The sequence below is a fragment of the Lathyrus oleraceus genome, chromosome 6 (assembly GCF_024323335.1).
Source record: "Lathyrus oleraceus cultivar Zhongwan6 chromosome 6, CAAS_Psat_ZW6_1.0, whole genome shotgun sequence".
Classification (NCBI taxonomy): domain Eukaryota; kingdom Viridiplantae; phylum Streptophyta; class Magnoliopsida; order Fabales; family Fabaceae; genus Lathyrus; species Lathyrus oleraceus.
In genome coordinates this window covers 474,289,905-474,302,592 of record NC_066584.1, presented here as the reverse complement: position 1 = coordinate 474,302,592, position 12,688 = coordinate 474,289,905, and positions in this window count along the sequence as shown.

Sequence of the window (12,688 nt, the reverse complement as noted above, 5' to 3'; positions counted from 1 at the left end):
TGGTTTATGGTATTCATGAGGGTGTTACGCCTTTCCTCACGAGCCAGGTGCTTGCACCACATCTCCTCGGTGATGTAGAAACTGGGAGTGGTACCTGCAAAAGCGTTAGAGGAAGAAGGTGCGGTGTGTACAGGTGATGCAACAGGAATATCATGAACAGGTGACTGGTCGCGCCGGTCATACTCATCATCGGTCCCTTGCCCATCGTCCATAGGAATGTTAGGTGGCAAAGGATCGGTAAAGGGCGGAGCATCAAGATCGTATGTCCAGTTCCTCGTATGTCGCACATCTGTATGCTGAGAGCAAGGTAGGACAACACTGGGTACAGCTGCACCATGTATCATGAGGTAGAAACCACCTTATCGCCGCACCTTGCATAATTTCATATCTTTCAAAAACTTCAAGTTAATGGTGTGGTGAGGGAGTGGTTCCAAGGTGGCTAACTCAGTGTGTAGATTCAACGCTCTAGCAATGGAGGTAATCGAACCACCGAAAGAGATGGTTCCTCCTTTTTTAAGGATGGCAGACATATGGGCCAACATGAAAGGAACAGGATTGATCCTACGATTAGTGAGGCAACCCTGTAAAAACAACAATTCTCGGGCATTTACTTTGTTAGAATTTTCCCGGCCAAATATAGTACATGCCAAGAGGTATCGAAAAATACGTATGGTCGGGTTATGGATATTAGAAGCCAAAATTCCTTCAAAGGAAGTGACATTCACATTAGATAATCTGTTCCAAAAAGTAAATGCCTCGAGTGCCCATTCAGTATCTAAGGGCGTCTCACAGATAGCACCCTCACCATAAGATATTCCGAGCAAACCCGTTAAAGCATCGATAGTGTACTCGTATTCTACATTAAATATTCTAAAATAGACGGTACCTACCGTGCTAGCAGTGCCGGGGTAAACAGTGTAAATTAGGGAACTCAAAAATTCCCTAGTGAGGCTATCGTATGTGGGTGTTTTACTAGCAAAAATATCGTGTAATCCTAGATTATCAAGCATGTGGAAAACACTATGGTATGTGCCTAGAGTGTACAAACAGTCTTCGTCGACATACCTGGTAGCGAGGATCTCCCGAGTTTGCAATCTTTGCAAAATCTTATTTTGTCGCTCACCGGGCTTTCCTCCACGAAGAATGATGTTGTTAAACTCCATTCCGGCCATTAATGGTGATTGTAGAGAAAAATGAGTATTTATAGAAAAGAAATGAAAAAATGGAGTTTAATGGGTTTTTGGTGGAGAGATGGAGAAGTGAAGTTGGAAAATGGTAATGGCTTGTAGTGAAAATGAGAAGGTTGGGAATTTTTTATGAACTTTGGTGGAGTTGGGAGAAGAAGAAAATGGGTTTGGAGAGGTTGAAGAAGGTATAAATGGTGAAAAAGGGAAATCTGGCCATTACGTCATGGCGCCCGCCATGAAGCCTATGACGCCCGCCATATCCTCGGATTTGGTTGGGCCGGCTATGCTCATTGCTACTTGGGCTTTTGTCCTTTTGTCTTCAGTTTTTGTAAAAGGGGGGGGGGGGTGCATATAGGTATCCATGAATGCTGTTTTTTTTTTTTGATTTAAGGTTGATAAAATAAAATAAAACGAAATAAAATAAAATAAAATAAAGTAAAACAAAATAAAATAAAACAAAATAAAATAAAATAGTAAAGTAAAATAAAAAAATAAAACAAAATGGACATAAAAACAAAATAATTATAATAATGCATATATATATATATATATATATATATATATATATATATATATATATATATATATATATATATATATATATATATATATATATATATATATATATATATATATATATATATATATATATATATATATATATATGTATATGAAGAGTCAATAATAATTCACGAGTCTAGAGATCTTAGGAAGAATAAAGCAAGCATAATGTCAGAGGAAACAATAGAAATAGGCATGAATAATAAGTAACGGGAAAAATAGGGAAATTCAAACGGTATTTCTCGGTTCATGCTGGCATCAATGCTCGGGGTATGGTGGAGTCTCTTCGTCTTCGTATCCTCGAAGCTCTGCGATCTGGCGTCGGAGGTCGGCGATCTCATCATGCAGCATATCAGTCTCGATGTCATGTGAGGCAACCGATACTTCAACCTGCAAAGCAACATCAACAAGCTCTTGGCGAAGCTGAGCTATCTCCATGCGAAGCTTAACCAATTCAGACTGCATGCTCAGAGTCTGGAGATTCGGATTGTTGGTGCGGACTTTGATTTTGATCGGTGCGATCTTCGATGTGTCTACTGTCTCTCCCAGCCTTTCTATGGCGTAGGCCCAGTTGGCCTGATCAATAACACAAGTCACCTGAGGGTCAGGTAAAGTGAAGTAGTGAATGGTCTCACCCTCAATTAACAACCTATATTGATTCGGTTGGAAAGAAGATCTCCTCATGAGGCCACGGTCCAGACAGAAATCAATATCCATCAAGGTGTAGTTGCATTAAGACGTCAGGTGAGATAGTCTTCTATCGAGTCCCAAGGCTGAGGCTATATGAGTCACCGTGCTTCCAACATGTATAGGGCTCGCAACAGAGCGAGCATTAAGATATAGACTCCCGATCAAGAAAGCTCCACAATCTACCGGGCGTGACTGAGTGGTACAATACATGAAGAAGATCTCTTCAGCACTCACATGCGTATCAGGGTCACTCTTCCCCAGAAAGGTGTGGGCAATGATCATCTGGAAGTATCGGAAAGCAGGGTTGTGAATCTTTTTGGAGATTTGGGTGGAAGGGTTAGGACTACCTCCACACGTAATATCACTCAAAAACTTCTCGACGTCTCGGCTCAGAAAATAGCTCATGGGGAGCTCAGATGAAGCATCATAGGCAGTCTGAAAACCAAGCAAGTCGCAGAAACGCTTGTGGTTGAAGGTGTATTCTGCCCCAAACAACCTGAAATTAATGTATCCTCCATCACTGGCGTGACTAACATAGGACTCGTAGATAAGTGAGCTCAGGAACTCCAAAGTCAGGTTCCTATAAGTCACGTGCATATCATCAATGTATTCATCCCACTACAACTGATTGCACAAATGCCTGACACTAGGCTCAATGCCTAATGCCTCCATGCAGCTCGAGTCGGGATATCTGGTGGGCAGCATTGGGCGCTGTGAAAGCATGGCGTAGTGCTGCTCTTGAACTAGGTCACAAAATATTACTGGCATAATGTCGATATTCTCCATTCCTGAAAAGTTAGATTAGAAACAGAGGACACCTGAAATCACAAATATTATAACTGTTAGTCTCCACATAGATATACATATATATATATAAAACAAATTAAAAATATAAATTGAAAATAGTAAAAGTAAAGGAAAAGAAATCATGGGTTGCCTCCCATGCAGTGCTTGTTTAACGCCGTTAGCTTGACGATTCGAACTTTATACGTTAGAGGTAGGAACTGGAGGGTCGATCAGAGTTTGGTCATGACATTCTGTTGGGATGTCACCTCTTTGGTATTGCTTCAGTCTTTGTCCATTTACCACGAACGAATTACAGGAGTTGTTCCGGATTTCAATTGCTCCAGATTTTAGGATTTTGGAAACCTCAAAGGGGCCTATCCATCTCGAACGCAGCTTACTTGGAAAAAGTCGTAATCTCGAATTGAAGAGGAGAACGGAGTCGCCTATATTAAATTCCTTTTTCACAATCATTTTGTCATGCCAAGCTTTGGTTCTCTCTTTGTATATAACGGCATTCTCGTAAGCGTTCTGGCGGAGTTCTTCCAATTTGTGAATATCAAGGATTCTCTTCTTGCCAGATGCTAGGTAATCCAAATTCAGGGTCTTAATGGCCCAATATGCCTTGTGCTTGAGTTCAAAAGGTAAGTGGCATGACTTCCCATAGACCAGCTGGTACGGTGTAGTTCCAATAGGGGTTTTGTAAGCAGTTCTGTAAGCCCACAGTGCTTTAAAGAATTTCTTCTTCTGTTGATAGTTGAGGTCAGGTGGTATGATATCAGCGGCTAGATAGTTCACAAAATCAACGTACCATGGTACTCTTCTAATTTCTGAAACTGTCCCAAGGTTGTCTCTATCGGGTTCAAGGGGAGCGGTATCTATCTTAGCCATCAGTCTGTCATAGGTGAAGCCATTATTTATAGGTAAATGATCTGGCTTTGAATGCTCTAATCTGGAAAGATGGTCAGCAACTACGTTTTCTATTCCTTTTTTGTCTCTAATGTCTAAGTCGAATTCTTGTAGCAAAAGGATCCACCTGAGTAATCTAGGTTTTGCATCCTTTTTACTCAGAAGGTAACGAATAGCTGCATGGTCTGTATAGATCATAATCTTAGATCCTACAAGATAAGACCTAAATTTATCGATTACGAAAACTACAGCTAGGAGTTCCTTCTCTTTTGTTGTATAATTTAATTGAGCGGCATCTAGGGTTCTACTAGCGTAATATATTACGTGTAGTTTCTTATCTTTTCTTTGCCCTAAAACAGCTCATATAGCGAAATCGCTAGCATCACACATTATTTCGAAGGGTTTAGTCCAATCCGGGGTTTGTAGAATGGGTGCTGAAATTAATGCTTGTTTTAAACGGTTAAAGGCTTCGATGCATTTTTGATCGAGAATGAATTCGATGTCTTTCATCAGAAGGCCGGTCAGGGGTTTCGTTATTTTAGAGAAGTCTTTTATGAAGCGTCGGTAGAAACCGGCGTGTCCAAGGAAACTACGAACTTCTCTAACTGTCTTAGGAGGGTTAAGGTTTTCTATAACTTCTATTTTTGCTTTATCAACCTCAATGCCTCTTTCAGATATTATATGTCCTAACATTATGCCTTCTTTAACCATAAAGTGGCCCTTCTCCCAGTTTAACACAAGGTTAACTTCTAGGCATTTCTCTAGGATTTTCTCAAGGTTAATAAGGCAGTCTTCAAAGTCTAATCCACACACCGAGAAGTCGTCCATGAATACTTCCATGATTCCGTTGAGATAATCCGCGAAGATTGACATCATACAATGTTGGAAAGTAGCTGGCGAATTACAGAGTCCAAACGACATTCGTCTGTAAGCAAACGTTCCATAAGGACAGGTAAAGGTTGTTTTCTCTTGATCCTCGGGGTGAATGGGTATTTGGAAAAATCCAGAGTATCCATCAAGATAACAGAAGTAGGAGTGTCTAGCAAGATGCTCCAGCATTTGATCTATGAATGGAAGGGGGAAATGATCTTTCCTAGTTGCCTTATTGAGCTTCCTATAATCTATGCACATCCGTCATCCGCCTTCTATGCGTTTAGTGACATGCTCGCCCTTTTCGTTCTACACGACTGTGATGCCTCCCTTTTTGGGTACCACATGTACATGACTTACCCACTTACTGTCAGAAATCTGATAGATTATACCAACTTCCAGTAGTTTAAGGACTTCCTTCTTTACTACCTCGCTCATTACATGGTTGATTCTTCTCTGATGTTCCCTGGAAGGTTTTGAATCTTCCTCTAGCGAGATCCCGTTCATACACACAGATGGGCTAATACATTTTAAATCAGAGATATTGTACCCTAAGGCAGAGGGGTATCTTCTTAAAACGTTCAAGAGTCGATTCGTCTCATCTTGGTTTAAGGTGGCACTAACTATTACTGGGCGATTCATTTTGTTCATCCAAAAACTCATATCTTAGGTTCTTGGGTAGTTCCTTAAGTTCTTGGGCTGGTTTTTGAGAATTAGGTGAAGGGCCTGGAGTAAGATCCAGACATTCGTTAGTGTGAGGTTCCGTTTCTTCTAACTCGTCATCCTTTTCATTCGGGTTTAAAAATGGTTCGATCTTAGGTTCTCCTTGATCGAATTCTCTTATGCACTCATCTATGATATCAATCGCATAACATGCGTCTCCTAGAATTGGTGCCATCAGGAACTTTGAAAGAATGAACTCGATCTTTTCATCCCCTACTTCGAAGGTTAATTTCCCTCTTTTGACATCTATAATAGCTCCGATTGTTGATAAGAATGGTCTACCTAAAAGGATAGGGATATCTTCGTCTTCTTTGATATCCATGACCACAAAGTCTGTTGGGATATAAAGTTGACCGATCTTGACTGGGATGTCTTCTAAAATGCCTACAGGATACTTAACAGACCTATCGGCTAATTGGAGGGACATCTTAGTTGGTTGCAATTCTCCTAGGTTTAACCTTTTACATACAGCTAAGGGCATCAAACTCACACTAGCGCCTAAGTCTAGGAAAGCTTTGTCGATCACATGACTCCCTAAAATGCAAGGTATAGAAAAACTACCAGGGTCTTAAACTCCAGCAGGTGCATAGGATATCTCATGTTAAGACATCACACATAACATCTTGTGAACACTCTTTGTTTTACCAAAATTGTTGCCAACACTTAGAATCAACAAACTCCCTCTTTGGCAAATTTTGGCTAAAACATATATCTGTCCTTTTTGTTCACAAGGTAAACTATCAGCAGTTAAACAACATAATAGTAGTTTAATCAGCAGCAGAAGCAAAAACAATGACTAGCTATGGCTACTAGTAATACACATATGCACAAGGGTACTTCTCCTCCCCCTAAATCTGTGTAACAAACATAATTACTAGTTATGGATGCAACTAGTAAGACACACAAATGCACAAGGGTACTCTTTCTCCCCCTAAATCTGTGCACACACCAAACAGTCTTCATGAACATAACAACTACTGTAACTCCAGCACCTGTACCAGCCAGAATGTCAATCTGACATCTGCTTCCACAACAACACTTGTGCACCATATCAGACATCCTCTTTGACATCTATAAACAGAATAGCATTCTGTTTTAACACCTCCTGTGCACTAATAATAACTGTCCTTCTGTCCAGCCACATACATATCACAACTTCCACAACAACTTCCATATATCCACTTCTCCCCCTTTTTAGTCAAAATTGACCAAAGGTGACCAATCAGACAAAATAAATGTCTATTAGCCTAGCAGAGAGTGTTAGATCAGATGTTATAACATTAAGCATGTTAAAACATAATATTCAGGAAGTACAAACCATCATTATACACAGCTGATAGCTGAGATAATGAACAAATCCAAGGAACTCTTTAAGAGCCCTAAATATTACGTAACAGACATCAATGAGGACTGCCACAAAATACATATTTTTCAAAAAAAACAATAAACCTTCAGCATCCATACAGCAACAGCAGAACAGTTTCCACACCTCCCAGACTTCACCTTACCAGTCTTCAACACAGCCAAGAACCATTAATCAGAAGAAGAAGTATCACCTTCACCTTCAGAGTCTTCAGAGCTTCCAGAGCTTCCACTGGATCGGGATTTTGATCTTGCATTTAAATCCTTACCAACCTTCTCTACTTCTTCCTTTTCAAGGCTACAGATAAGAACTTCTAAAGCTTCTTTTCTAGCCTTGGCCACCCTTATCCCATTATCCAATTCCTTGCAGGTTTCTTTTAGTTGATCAACCAAGCTCCCTTGAGATGTAGGCTCCCTTTTGGCAGATGTCATGACATCATTGACATGACTTCCCTCAAACAGCTTATAATGAATGGACAGAGGGGATTTTCTCCTGCTTGGAATGTCACTTGTACTCAGGATGCCTGGTTGTTGTCTCAGGATAATGCCACAAATAAGGGAGGGGAAGGCAATGGGTAACTTCACAGCATTTGTAGAAGCATGTCTAATGGTTTGATCAAATATGAACTTGCCAAAATCATAGTTAACCCTTGTTCCAATTGAATGATTCTTCCAAGACTAATGGAGATGGTAGAGACATGATTAGTAGGCACCCAATTAGCTGAACCTATCTTGTGTAAGATGGCATATTTAACAGTGAGCTTCCCAGCTGATAAGTGATTCCTACTAGGCCATTCCTTAACTTGGCCAGCTGTGATAACCCTACAGACCTCATTGTTTGTAGTCTCTAGGTCCACTCCTCCATCAGTTCCTCTTCCTAGGAACTTGTTGATAATACTTGGTGAGAATTTCACACATTTTCCTCTTACAAACAACTTGCAGAACTCCCTACTGCTCTTTTCATAAATATCCTCAGGGATATTAACAATGAACTCTTTAACCAACCCCTCATAACATTGGGGTAGAGCTTCCACAATCTTCATTAGTCCTGCATTTTTGATCAACTCTATTACTTCCTTTACCTCCACAGCCTCTTTTCCAAGCTCTCTTTCACTAGCTACTCTCCTCTGAATGATAAATTTCCATTTTGCTGCACCATCCTCTAAATGAAAGGAGATATTGTCTAGGTGCACAGCAGCAGCCTTGCCAGGAGACTTTTGAACAGCCTGCCTTTTTGCAGGGGAGATGTCTGGGACATCGTCTTTGACATCTTCCTCAGAGTCAGAGCTATCTCTTTCTTTCCTTTTCCTAACCTCAACTTTGCTCTAAGATTTTTAGGGTCCTATACCAACAGTCTTTTTCACTCTTCCTGTTCTCATTTTAGCCACACTTTTCCCTTTCCTAGTTCTCAGTTTCTCAACTACACTAGGTTTTACAAGATTAACCAAAGGATCATCCTCTTCTTCAGAGCTTTCTTCCTCTAGGTCAATAACCTTCTCCTGAGACATATTTGCTGGTTTCTTGCTAGGTAGGGTTTTACCTAGAGAGCATAGCCCTTCAGCAGCAACTTCCTTTTCTGATCTAGATGAGTCATCATCTTTATCAGCATGAGGTTCCTCCTCAGAAGAGGGGTCCCTTCTGGACAGAGGGGTAGAAACCCCTTTGACTTCATGCCCTTCACTTAGAATCCCAGTGACTAGGTTCCTTATGGCACGATCAGCATAATGCATGTCTTTTGGAAGAGAGGAGTTACCAGAGGTATTACCTTGCTTATCTCCAGCCTTGGAAGAGGGACCTAGGGTGTCGCCTGGTATCATGCAAAGAGGAGTAACGTCCATCACGTCTTCATCTTCAAACTCCATGGAGGGAGTCTGTGCATGGTGAGAGGATTTTGAACCAGATGCTGATGGATGTTGAGACATGTTGTAGAACTTTTGAGAAAAGTTTCTTTGCCTTAGGTGAGCTTCTCTGAGAAGTTGAATGGAAATGGAGGTTGTTGTGTTTAGGTAGCGTGTGCTAAGGGAATAGATACTATTTTCAATGTTGGGGAATGATTTGTCATTAATGTGGCTCTTTCTTTTAAAAGGGTATACACTATTTTTATTTCTTTTATTTCTCCCTTTTAATAGCCATAATTTCACAAGAGTCCAAATCCCTAATTTTCCTCCCTCATAACCAATTTGAATTTCACCCAAGTTCCTTGCAACCCTGTCTACTAGTTCCAGTCCATGCTTTAGGCTTCTGAGTTTGTCTTCCACGAATTTTCTAATGAGGTGATAATGGCAAAAATAATACATTGTCCATCTGTGCCGAGTCTGGTTTTTGGACCTAGTTTCAGCATTCAGGTTGTCATAACACAATGTCATGACATCGTGTGTGACACTGTATGCAATCATCAATAGTTTCATCCAACCCAGTTGAGCCCAACTGTTTCCATCTTCTATACCTTTCATATGTGTAGAAGCAGGTGTCATTCCAATCTTCTCCACATTATTTTGGCCTTTTTGTTTCTAGATAAACATAAAGTCCCCTGTGGCCTAGTCCCAACAGTTCCATTCTGCCTATGACTGATCATATGTCCACCTATTTGATCTAACCTCCCATTTTTTTGAGCCATCATAACCTTTTCTCCTCTGAGCTTTTGGTGTGACATCTTTGTCTGACATTTCCCATGGACTTGTTTTTCATCACTCTTGAGAGCATCTATACTCATCCAATATTTTAAGGGATAATCCATTTGAGAGCTCCACCTGTAGCAGTTGTCTTTGGTTTTGATTCCCTTCATAATCACTTCACTATTTTTTTCAAAGATTAGACATTCAGTTTTGGTGAAGTTAACATTCAGACCTTAATCACATAATTGACTTATGCTTATTAGGTTTGCAGTCAAGCCCTTGACTAGTAGAACCTTGTCAAGTTTAGGAACTCCAAGACAATCAAGCTTACATGTTCCCTTGATTTCACCTTTTGCTCCATCTCCAAAGGTTACATGGCTTATGGTATGATGATGCAGATAAGTTAGCAGGTCTTGGTTTCCATTCATGTGTCTGGAACATCCACTATCAAAGTACCATTCTTCTTTGGCTGAGATTCTGGGGGGAATGTGAGCTATCAGACTAGTGACATTAGTCTTAGGAATCCATTGTTTCTTAAATATAGGCCTGTGTTGTTTGGGTCTGGATTGATAGTGATTCTGATGATGAGTATGCCTAGGATAACCATACAGTTTATAGCAGAATGGCTTCAGATGACCAAACTTCCCACAGTGATGGCATCTCCATCTCTGGTGTTTCCTTTTCTGCTGTTTTCTCCTCTGATGTTGGAACATATGATGTGACATCACTGGTTTACTTTTATTATGGGTGCACTTAGGTTTGGCTTGAGATTTGGCACCAATGTAACTGCTCTCAGGTTTAGAGTCATTATACCCAATTCCAGATTTGTCTCCTGTTACTTGTCCAGTTTGGAGAATCTTGTCTAAGGAGTCAGATCCATTGCTTAACATCCTTACATACTTGGTCATCTTCTCACTTTCAGCTTGTGGATTTTCAACTAGCTTAGCATTCAGACCCACTGATTCTGTTTGTAATTTGGAGATGGTTTCCAAGTATTCTACCTTCTCATTCTCAAGTTGATTTATTTCTTTCTTCTGGTTTAAAACCTGTTTGCTCAGCTCTACACTTTTATGACACAACTCTCTGTAGGTAGAGGCCAATTCTTCAAAGGTTACTTCACCATCACTTGAGTCTTCATCAGATCCCCATCTTCCTGTCAAAGCAGTCACAAGATTTGCAATAAACCCCAGCAATTTATTCTACCTTTCTCACTTACAATAAACCCCAGCAATTTACCGGACCGCACTCCGAACGTGCACTTGTTCGGATTCAACCTCAGTCCGAACTGTCTCAACCGGTCGAACAACTTGGCCAGATCTACCAAATGCCCCTCTTCTGTTTGGGACTTTGCTATCATGTCATCAACATAGCATTCAATTTCATGATGAATCATATCATGAAACAAAGTCACCATGGCCCTCTGATAAGTAGCACCGGCGTTCTTGAGACCAAATGGCATCACCTTATAACAAAAAGTGCCCCATGGCGTGATGAACGTTGTTTTCTCCATATCCTCTGGCGACATTTTCATTTGATTATAGCCAGAAAAGCCATCCATGAGAGAAAACACCGAGAATTGAGCTGTATTATCTACCAACACATCAATATGCGGTAACGGAAAATCATCTTTCGGACTAGCTCTATTCAGATCTCGGTAGTCCACACACATTCTCACTTTCCCATCTTTCTTCGGGACCGGCACAATGTTCGCGACCCATGGCGGATAATTAGTGACAGCAAGGAAACCAGCATCCCACTGCTTCTGCACTTCTTCTTTGATTTTCATCGCCATGTCGGGTCGAGTTCTGCGCAACTTCTGCTTCACTGGAGGACAATCTGCTCTCAACGGTAGCTTGTGCACAACGATATCGGTATCCAACCCTGGCATATCTTGATAAGACCAGGCGAAGATGTCGACATACTCTTTCAACAACACTACCAATCTGCTCTTGACACTTTCCTCCAAAGCAGCCCCGATTTTTACTTCTTTCTTCATCTCGTCAGTACCCAGATTCACAACCTCAATCGGCTCTTCATGCGGCTGAATCACCTTCTCCTCTCGTTTCAACAACCTGGCTAATTCCCCTGGCAATTCACAATCTTCTTCGTCTTCTTCCTCGGCAAGATAGATCGGATTGTCGAAGTCATACAAGGGTGTAACAGGATTGTTATCAATGAGATCCGGGGAGGAATCGCATCTGCATGAATGTTGATTCATGCATTGCTTTAGAACCGGTGTGACAAATTGAAAAGAAAAATGAAAACATTGCCATTTTTATTCTGTTTTTTTATTTTTAAACTGCAAAAATAAATGAAAAACAGGGAACACCGCTTTTGACTGAAAAACATCCTTTTATTAATGATGCAAAATCTTGCCAATTTAAACATGAGGTGACCCTTTCATTGGACCATTACGTGTCGGGCAACACGTATGGCTTTCATGCATATAAGATGAAAACAAGAAAAATATTACTCTTCAAGGAGAGTGACCCGGATGATCTCTTCGGCCTTCTAGTTCTGGATTCCCATCCCTGGTGTGCACGACTTTATCCACTGGTCAATGTCGCAGTCACTATCAGTATCTTCACCCATCATGCAAATGTGATCCGGATCCAGCATTCCGGCGCTTGTGAAGGTTACTGACGTACGACGTCCTCTTCCTTGCCCTGAGCCTCGGCCCGGTTGATACCCAACCCCGAATCGGTCCTTCTTTGCAGGGACCTCCATCATTCTGCCGCAACCAGGAGCCTCTCCACTCTTAACCACCTCAGCGGCCTGCTTGCATGAAGCAATGGACGGTTTCTCTTCCTCCTGCTTAGCAAACAGAGCATTCTCCACCTTAACGGTTTCAAATGCCTGACTGGGTGTCTCCCAAATCTCACCATCCATCTCCACATATTTGAACGAGGACAGATGGCTGACAAAAATGTCCTCTTCCCCACAAACAGTGACGACTTGACCCTCCCAGATGTACTTTAGTTTCTGGTG